Consider the following 11,044-nt stretch of genomic DNA (forward strand, 5'->3'; position numbering starts at 1 on the left):
TTAGATCTACGTAGCCAACGTAGGATTAAGAGATGTCACCCGCCAGTTTAGGACTGACATTCTCTCAGGGATCACCTGCCAGCTTAGGACTGATCTCAAGGGTTACCCACTAGTTTAGAACTGATTCCACAACCATTGTTAATACCCGTGGCATGTTACTAGCACCCTTCCAACTAGGGTCACAGGTCGGACCCTATCAGCTCAAATTTGAGACATGTCGTTTAGATGATATCTCCCACAATTTCAGTATCAGTTCAGTATTTAGTATAGAATTCAATTTTAGGTTTGCATTAATGATAGTGTATTGTTTATTAGTTATTTAGTTATTAGATTTCAGCATTTCAGTTTACAGACTATTTTAGAATTATGTTATATGCTTGGTCATGCATTCTCAGATTTTTTAAACTTTCATGCATTTATACTCAGTTATCTCATGCTATTCATTCAGTTATTATCTCATGCACATAAACCCATGTATTTCTGCCTAATCTCATCGCACATACCAGTACATTCAAAGTACTGATTACATATGATTTTGCACTATGATATCGTATATCATAGGTTTGGACACTCAATTTCCTGATCACGCTTAGACAGATCAGCCTATCAGCAGTAGTAGTCATGGTGAGTACTTATATATCGAGGACCATTCATGTTTATTTTAGTATCTCATTTCAGTAGTTAGTCGAAGTTAGTTGGAGACTTGTCCTATCAACTCCTCCTCAGTCAGTTAAAGGCTTTTCAGACCATTTCAGACAGTTAGTCAATTTTCCAGTTGTTATTAATAGTCTTCCCAGTATTATTTTTAGACATTTTCAGAACAATAATTTTTTAATCACATGTTTCAGTATTTAAAATCTTATGGCATTTTCAGTTAAATTTTATACATGTTATTTTGTTTTCTATTTTATTCAGTGCTCACAGCAGGTACTAACTCATGAGTTAGCTTGTAGTCTCTTAGGATCGTAAGAATCGTGTGGCATCCAGGGTGTATTTTTGGGGCGTTACAAACTTAGTATTAGAGCCTAAGGTTTTACTGTGTCCTAGGGAGTTTGAAAATCCGTGTTGAGTAAAGTCTTGTGCATGTGTGTGAAGCGCACCACATTTATGGAAAAGAGGCTACAAGATGTTTTAGGAAAAGTTTCCCTTCTTTAAGTATTTATGTCATACGAATTATCATGACCTCTATTTGAACTCTTTTTTTAATTCACTCTTCCTTTCGTGTACAGAAAATGCCTCCCGAAAAATAACAACAAAAGGAAAAATGGGAATCAGCCCGCACCCCCACCTGTTCAAAAATATCCCCTGGATGAGCACCTCTCTCATGCTGAGTTCAGAGCTGTATTAACTACCTTATCTCACTCAGTAGCAGCTCAGAACAATCAGCAGGCTGCTATCTCAGCCAATCCAGTGGCTAATACCGCCGCAGCTAGGATTTGGTATTTCGCCTGAATAACCCTCCTTTGTTTTCTGGATCCAAGTCTAATGAGGATCTGTAAGAGTTTTTTGATATCGTTCAGAAGGTTACTGACATCATAGGTGTCACGTCTAGTGAGAGTGCAGAGTTGGCTGATTACCAGTTTTAGGATATAGATCACACCTGGTATAAGTAGTGAAAGGGGGATAAAGATGTTGAGACAGCGCCTATAGAGTGGGAGGAGTTTTCTACGGCCTTCATAGATAGGTTCTTCCCTTTAGAATTGAGGAAAAATAAAGTGTAGAAGTTTATCAACTTGAAGTAAGGTAGTATAAGTGTGAAGGAGTATTCACTTAAGTTTACTTAGTTGGCCAGGTATGCCCCTAATGTGGTGTCGGATAACAAGTCTAGAATAAGTAAGTTTGTTTCTAATGTATCTAATAGTGTAGACAAGAAGTGTACGACTGCTACATTGATTAAGTATATGGACTTGTCTAGGCTTATGGTTTATTCTCAGCAGATTAAGGAGGAAAAGGCTAAGAAAGAAGAAAGAGAGAATAAAAAGGCTAGGATAGGTAGTTTCAACTTTTCTTAACCGAGGTTAGAGGGTGGTAACCATTCTCAATTTCATCAGAAATCTTCAGCTCCAGCTCCATCTTCAGCTAGTGCTCCAGTGCCAAAGTTTTGTAATGACGGTCGAGATGGGGCACCAGGCTCCAAAACTCAGGTTCGTTTGAGCAGTGGTCGTACCCATCCACTTTGGAAAATATGGTAGAAATCACCTAGGTATATGTAGAGCTGGCATTGATGTTTTTTTAGGTGTGGTAAGCTAGGTCACAGGTTTTGGGAGTGTAGTGTAATGGCACAGAGGGGAAAGGATTTGCATTAGCAAGGTTAGTCCAACCATTCTTCAGTTCCATCCGATCACTCGACTCAGCAGGGCGCCACTTCCAATGCCACTTGTGGCGAGCATCAAAATAGGTTGTATGCACTCTATTTCTGACAGGATCAGGAAAGTTCTCTTGATGTGGTTATGGGTATGTGGCAGTTTTTCATCTTCATATTTATGCTTTGTTTGATCTTGGAGCTTCGCTTCTTTTGTAAACCCCCTACATAGCTGTTAATTTTGGTGTTAGTCTCGAAACTCTAGAAAAGCCCTTCTTAGGGTCTACCTTAGTGGGTAAATCTATCATAGCCAGACAGGTATCCAAAAACTTCCCGATTACAGTATCTCAGAAAATCACTTCAATTAATTTCAGAAATAAAGTCATTCATTTTTAGTTTTTGAATGAACCATTCATCGAATTGAGAGGCAGTATTGCAGTGCTCAGGGGTCACATGTGTTTTAAATCCTTTTTTAGAATCCTGTGATAGCATATGACCTAGAGTTAGAGGCATAAACTCAGGAGTTTAGCAGCAACAAAGTTGGGATAGTATTATCTGAAATTAGTAAATTTTATATCTATGGGGCTAGTTGTATGAAGGTGAATCAGTAGGCTTGAATAGTGCATGCAAGAATTTAAGTTGTTGATTTGAAATATAAGTATAGAGATGTGATATTAGTGGGCTATAATGAAAGTTAGTATGGTTCATTAAGAGTTTGAGAATATCCATGTTAAGTGTTAGAATCTAAGCTTGAATCTTTGAAAATTGAGCTAATGGATAGTAGAGTTGAGGTAGTAGATGGTGTGAACTCATGGTACGGTGATACTCCTACAAAATTCTAAGTTAGTCAGTGCTTAAGTTATTGTATGATAATTGTTAAGGCTATAAAAAGCTAAGAATTATGTATCAAGGAAGTACTAACAGTGGGCCTTACATTATCAGGTGTAGTCTTTCAGGGTAAGTATAGTATTTATGTGCCTTATTATACCTCAGACTCTAGTGTGAAGTGGTGACAGTTCAGTTTAGAGCTTATGCCCGTAGACTTAGGATGATGGCTTTAGGCTAAGGGGGAGATGATGGGACCAGTAACCAAGTCAGGCTCTTAGGTTCTAGTAGTAATGCCTGGGTTCTGTAGAACAACACTAAAGAAGGAGATCCCCAACCCATTCTGATCTCAGTGAAAAGTTTTTTACTTCAGTCATCATGATATCTAATCATGCCTTATGAAAAATCATGTACTCTCCCAGTTCTTAGTATGAGGAGCTCTAATTCACTCATCAGTACAAATCATGTTCCATGAATTTAGGAACTCCAAACTCAGTTTACGCAGCTCATGACTCATGTACTCATTCTTTACAGTATATTCAGCTCCAATACTCATGTTTTACTCTTAATGATCGGCAAACTTCAGACTATGTCATGTATATTCTCAGTTTTGATCTATGTAATAAATCCATAATGTTTAGACTCTATTCCTCGAGCCTCCATAAAATGTTGAGTTATGCATAATATCTTTTCACATTTCAGGTCCTCATGTTCTAACCTTTTAGTGACTTTTCCTTATGTCAAGCTAGCAATGATCAACAGTTGGTTAGATGGGAAAGAGTAAGCATTTCTTGTTGACGAAAGATTGTTGTATGTTTGCTTTAGCTAAGCCTGTAAGTGTGAAGTAAGATTGAGGCTAAGTTTTTTATATATGTCATGGTTAGTTAAAATTTTATGTGTGTTTTCTTGGGGTAGTTCATGGAAGTTGTTAATGATATAGGTTTAGAGGATACGAAGAAGATGCTTTTATGGGTGTTTGTTTAAAAGGTAACATGTAGTTATAATGATAGGCCTGAATGCCATGTTTCTATATATGTGTGTAAATGCACTACGTATTAGTGAATGTCTAGTAAAAGGTTGAATGTAGTTGCTGAAGTGATAATAAAAATTATTCCTAAGATGAGGAGTAGTGAATATGTAGGGTGTGTCAAATTCATGATTCAGGCTAGAATTACGGTGTTATGTGTGCACCTTGTAGATTCGAGTAGGTTTGAACATAATGAGATAATTCAGTTTGGCTCAGACTTCAGTAGGTAGAGTTATCAGTGCCTATGTGAATATTTTCAGTGGCCTCAAGTAAAGTGCAGTTTTGAAGTTGTATGTATAGTTGAGTATAAGCTTTCAGTATAATTCTGTCCATTTAGACAGCAGTTCAGTTAGTAGCCAGATAGACCAGTTCTTATGTTTTTTCTATCTTCCGATCTAGTCTTACTATCTAATGTGTCATGAATATGGCTATTCCAAGAGATCGTTTATCCGTATCCATGTAAATTATGAATCCAGTTCAGTCCATGCATTATGTTTTAGATTTCTAATATTCAGTTAAGATTCAGTTCATAAGTGTCCCGTGCATCATCTCAGTCTTTCCTTAATATTTTAGCCAAGTCATGTATCATGTTTCAGACTCAGTCATGTAATCATGTTTTTAGTTATGCATGTATGTTCAAGTATATAATCTTAGTTCCTCAGTGTCCTCAGCTTAATCAGTCTCATTCGAGGACGAATATTCCCAAGGGAGATATTGTAAGACCCCATATGATCCTAGCTCAATTCAGCTCACCATTGTATGTAAAAAGGTATCCAAGAGTTTGAAAATTTTTCTAAGTGTTAGGACTTAGTCATTTCTAAAGCCCTTAAACTTTGATAACTTTATTTTTTACCTTCTCATCCATAGAATGTCAATTTTAAAGTTTATTCATGATTGGGTATGTCATAGGGGCATCTCGGACGAGTTTCAGAATTTTTGGACAAGCATAAGGACATGTTTGGAAGTCCAAAATAGTAGCAACACCGAGAAAAGCCCGTGGCACGCAGCTCATCGCCCGCCCCTTATTTTTCCAACTTCTGTTCCTGTTTTTACAAGGGCAATTGGGTCTTTTTCCTTCACCCATTTGGTCCATAACATGGGATTTAGGGTCCCAAAAGCATAATTTGATATCCTATTTCACAAATTCTCTCAAAAGAAGGCATCCTCTCTCAAGAACAAACCCTAGCCTCCTCAAAAGAATCAAGAAAATTCAAGCTTAATTTTCAAGAAACCCATCAGGAATCTTCACGAGTTCTTATATTAAGGTATGTGTGATGTTCATAATGGGCCTTTTCACCCATGGAGTCCAAGAATTGATTTTCAAGTTTAAAACCATGATTTTTATGTTATTATGAGTTATCTTCAAGGAGTTGTTATGAACTTTGATTTCAATTATGTTTACCATGTGTGTTCGTTGGAATTTTCCCTTGGCATGTTTGATTGGTGATTTTTAAATATTACATCCTCAATCCATGATTTTACTATTGCGATTATGTTATTATCACATGATTTGACTATTCCCATGCTTTAACTTATGACCCTCAAGTGTTTGATGAAATGCCTAAGTGTTGAATGTTGAACAAGGATTCCCCTCTATGGTTTCAAATGTTTCATGTGGTACTATTGTTTTTGCTATCGAGTTCTGGGGGTTAGAATACCCAAAATTTAGCTAATTTACTTATTCTCAATATTTTTAGAATGGTTTCAGACACGTGTGAGCATTGTCAGTTCACTCAGTTATCATGTCAGTCAAACTTAGATCAGTTCAGTAATCAGTGTCAATTCAGATGGGAGTAGGATTCAGCACCGAGCGAACCTAGGGATGTGGCCTCACTCGCCAGTTAGGACTGGGTCCTTGTTAGCAGTCACTAAGTTCTAGAACTACGTTTCCAGCGTAGGATTAAGATATGTCACCCGCTAGTTTAGGACTGACATTCTCTCAAGGATCACCCACCATCTTAGGACTGATCTCAGGGGTCACCAACCAGTTTAGGACTGACTCCACAATCATTGTTACCACCCGTGGCACGGTACTAGCACCCTTTCAACTGGGGTCATAGGTTTGACCTCTATCAGCTCAGATTTGGGGCATGTCAGTTAGAGATAGCTCCCACAGTTTTAGTCTCAATTTGGTATTCAGTTTCAGGTTTACATTGACCATAGCGTATAGTTTATCAGTTATTTAGTTATCAAATTTTAGCATTTTAGTTTACAGATTATTTCAGAATCATGTTATATGCTTGGTCATGCATTCTCAGATTTTTCAGCTTTTATAAATTTAAACTCAGTTATCTCATGTTATTCATTTAGTCATTATCTCATGCACATAAACCCATGTATTTTTCTCTAACCTTATCTCACATACTGGTACATTTAAACTACTGATTGCATACATTTTCTTTGCGCTATGATGTCTTATATCATAGGTTTGGACGTTCAATTTCCAGACCGTACTTAGATAGATCAACCTATCAGCAACAGTAGTCGTGGTGAGTCCTCATATATCAAGGAATGTTCATGTTTATTTTAGTATTTTAGTTCAGTATCCAGTTGGAATTAGTTGGGGGCTTGTCCCATCAACTCCTGAGTCAGTTAGAGGCTTTTCAGACAAATTCAGACAGTTAGTCAGTTTTGTAGTTGTTATTAATAATCTTCCCAGTATTGTTTTCAAACGATTTCAAAACTATGATTTTTTAATCACATGTTTTAGTATTTAAAACCTTATGGCATTTTCAATTAAATTCTACACATGTTATTTTGTTATGTATTTTATTTAGTGCTCAGAGCAGATACTAGCTCATAGATTAACTTATGGTCTCTCGAGATTGTAAGCATCGTGTGGCGTCCAGGGTGTATTTTTGGGGCGTTACACCGTGTTACCCTTCAACATATCCAATGATCATGCAAGCAACGGTGACTGATGCCTCATCTATGGAGGAGCATCTTGTGAATCTGATAAAAGTAATTAAGGGCCTGACTAAATATGTTCAGAATCAAGATGCTCGGATTGATAAGATAGTCAATAGAATAGAAGGCCTGATAGACAGAGAACTTAGCCATACACCTAGAAAAGTTCTAGAGGATCATGAGATAGAACATGTTCTAGAGGATCATGAGATAGAACATCCTATAAAATAAACACCATCGACTAAAGAGTTACAAGTTTCTTCTGGGGGAATGATCCCAATTGAGTAATTAAAGGAATTCATTGAAGGTACCCTCAAAGACAAGTATGATGTTGTCACCAAGTCTTCCCTTGCATATGCCAACCCCTATACTACAAGAATTGATAGCCTCAAATATTTTGTTGAGACCCAAACAGCGCGTCACACACTTTGTTGAGACATGTAATAATGCTAGAACTTACAGTGACTATCTTGTCAAATATTTTGTTCGTTGCCTAAAGGGAAACATCTTTGATTGATATACTAACCTTAATCCTAACTCCATCGATAGTTGGGAGCATGTGGAGCATGAGTTCCTAAATCTCTTTTATAGCACAAGGTGTACAGTGAACATGGTAGAGCTCACGAATACTAGTCAAAGAAAAGATGAGCTAGTCATTGACTTCATCAATCAATGTACAAATGCGAGTCTAAACTACAAATACAGGCTCAATAAAACTTCTGCAATAAAGACGTGCATCCAAGGAATGCACTGGGAGCTTCTATATATCTTGCAAGGCATTAAGCTGAAATCCTTTGAAGAGTAAGCTACGTGTGCTCACGACATGCAGTTGAGCATGACTTTTGCTGGAAAGGAATACGCCTATCCATGACCCTCAAAGGGGAAAGGATAAGCAGGAACCCAAAATATGGGGCAAGTTTGTCCCTAAAAATGACAACAAGGAATCCATAAATGTTGACATACCTCCTATGAAGGTCGCCACGAAGGTGAGCAAGAAGCAAAGCATGAAGACTACTTCTCGAGCACGTCCAAATCAGAAGTTAACTTTAAAAGAGATACAAGAAAGGGAATACCCTTTCCTTGATTTCGATGTTGCCAAGATTTTTGATGAACTTCTTGAGCATAAGCTCATTGAATTCCCAGAGATTAAGCGGCCCGGCAAAGCTAAAAGGACCAATAACACAAATTATTGCAAGTATCATAGGCTTGTGAGTTACCCTCTGGAAAAGTTCTTTGTCTTTAAAGACAAAGTCATGCAATTGGAAAATGAGACGAAGATCTTCTTTGATGATAAGGCGTCCAGTTCTCATCAAATCTCTATTATTTTTGGCTTATTCAATCTAATTCAAATAAGCATCGAGGAACATAAAAGGGAACCATTAGAGCATGATAAGTCTTCGTTCACTGTCGAAAAAGCCGCCACAAAGAAGCCCTTCTTCACTTCAAATAAAGAAAGCATTGCATTTTTAAAAAAGAAAAAAACTCATGTTCTCTGCTATGTACCAAGGGTAAAGAAAGAGAAAGATCACCCATCCGATGCCCAAGATAATAGGCTAAAGGGGCTAACTTTACCTATCAGGAGGATTGACGCAATAAATCCATCCTCAAGGCTATTTGGAGAGTCTGTGGCTCAAAATCTGCCACAAGATATGATACTCTCTACGAAGTGTACAAAAGAAGGCTTCAATCAAATACATAGAAGCTATTTGTAAAGGATGGATATAATCCTAATGAGCCATCAAGGTTGGGTAAACTTCTATTAGAAGGTACAACCAGGCAAGTATGTGGAGGTTTAGGATACACATAGCCACCTCCAATTCACATCTCCATTAGAAGGGCAGTTAGTAACTACATCACTATAAAAGAAGAGTCTATTACATCCAACGAAAGGCCTTTTGTCTTTGACCGACTTGGAGAAACAACAACAAAAACTTTAGTGTTCGAGAGGTTAGGTCTTCTAAATAAGAAGAGAAGTAACAAGCATCGGAGAAGTCATCGATGTATGACAATACACTCAAAACATAAGATCCAGAAGGATTTCTAAAATTTGATTCTTTCTATATTGAGACGACAGACAAAACTGGTAGTTTCATACAATGAGGTATTAAAATCTTAGGCTCATACCGTGGTTTATACCAAAAATCATAAGAAAGATAAAGAAAGTGTTGGATCCTCATTTCCTATTACAACCCAAAATGAGAATGATGTCTTATCTCAAATGAAGGTTGACGAACAAATGGAAGATACATTCTGGTGTTACCATATATCCATCAACGGCAATGATCTGTAAGAGTAGAAAGATGTTGGAGAGGCTTCATCACAACTTAAAGAAGGATTGAAGGCCACAATATATCCCTTAAAAGAAGTTAATCTTAGAACCAATGAAGACCCAAGACCAACTTACCTGAGTGATTTTCTAGAGATAGAGGAGAAAATCGCTTATATGAACATACTCAAAGAATATATGGATGTATTCTCTTGGAGTTATAAGGAAATGTCTGGCTTAGATCCAAAAGTAGAAGTCCATTAGTTGGCGTTCAAGAATGGGGCTCATCCTATTAAACAAGCATAAAGGCACTTTAGGCCAAAGCTGGTTCCATTGATAAAAAATATGTCCAATAAACTCATCAAAGCTGGATTTATTCGAGAAGTTAAATACCCCAAATGGATTTCAAGTATTATTCCGATACGAAAAAAGAATGGCCAAATTCTAGTTTGTGTCGACTTTTGGGATCTCAACAACGCTGTCGTAAAGATGATTTTCCAATACCTATACCAAAATTGATTATTGATACCACTATTAGTTATGATGCAATGTCCTTTATAAATGGCTCATCCGGCTATAATCAAATCCGTATGGTGCCAAAAGGCGAGGAGCTCACTGCATTCCGTATGCCCAAAGGTATCTATTGCTATAAGGTAATGCCTTTTGATTTAAAGAACACTGGTTCCACTTATCAAAGAGCTATGCAAAACATCTTTGATGGCCTACTCCATAAAAATGTTGAGTGTTATGTGGATGACTTATTGGTAAAGTCAAGAAAGAGGGACGACTACTTAAAAGACCTAAGAATGATATTCGAATTGCTTTGAAGATATCACCTTAGGATGAATCCATTAAAATGTGCCTTTGGACTTACTTTTGGAAAGTTCCTTGGCTTTATTATATGACACCAAGGAATTGAAATTGATCAGGGCAAGGTTGATGTGATTTTGAAGATGCCCGAGCCTTGAAACATTCATGAGTTAATAATTCTTTAAGGAAGGCGAGCATATTTAAGAAGGTTCATCTCAAACTTGGCCAGAAAATGTCAACCATTTAGCCATCTCATGAAGAAGGACACTCCCTTCAAATGGGACCAAGCTTGTAGAAAGGCCTTCGAAATTACCAAATTATACTTGATGAAGCCTCCGATTCTTGCAGCACTTATACCTGGAAAACCATTGATACTATATATCGCAACACAAGAAAGGTAAGTTGGAGCATTACTAGCACAAGAAAATAGTGAAGTCAAGGAAAATTCCCTTTACTATCTTAGCAGAATGATGACTCCAAATGAGTTGAATTATTATCCAATCAAAAAGTTGTGTTGGGCATTAGCCTTCTTAATTTAAAAAATGAAGCACTACTTTCAAGCTCACGTCATTCATCTTCTGTTTAGGGAAAATCCTATCAAGATTGTAATGTCTAAACCAGTCTTTAGTGACCGACTTGCAAGATGGCACCTTCAATTCCAACAGTTATAGATTGTGTACGTTCCCTAAAAGGATATAAAGGGACAAGCATTGGCTGATTTCTTGGCAGACTACCTGATACCTGATGTCTGGGAACTAAGCGATGAATTTTCTGACGAAGATGCAATGGTTATTGAAGCCATACGCCTATGGATGATGTACTTTGGTGGTACCGCAAATTGAGATGGAGCTGGTGCTAGTGTGGCGTTTGTCACTCCACGAGAAGAGGTCATCCTATACTCGTTTAC

Source organism: Capsicum annuum, unplaced genomic scaffold, assembly GCF_002878395.1.
Source record: "Capsicum annuum cultivar UCD-10X-F1 unplaced genomic scaffold, UCD10Xv1.1 ctg1489, whole genome shotgun sequence".
Taxonomy (NCBI): Eukaryota; Viridiplantae; Streptophyta; class Magnoliopsida; order Solanales; family Solanaceae; genus Capsicum; species Capsicum annuum.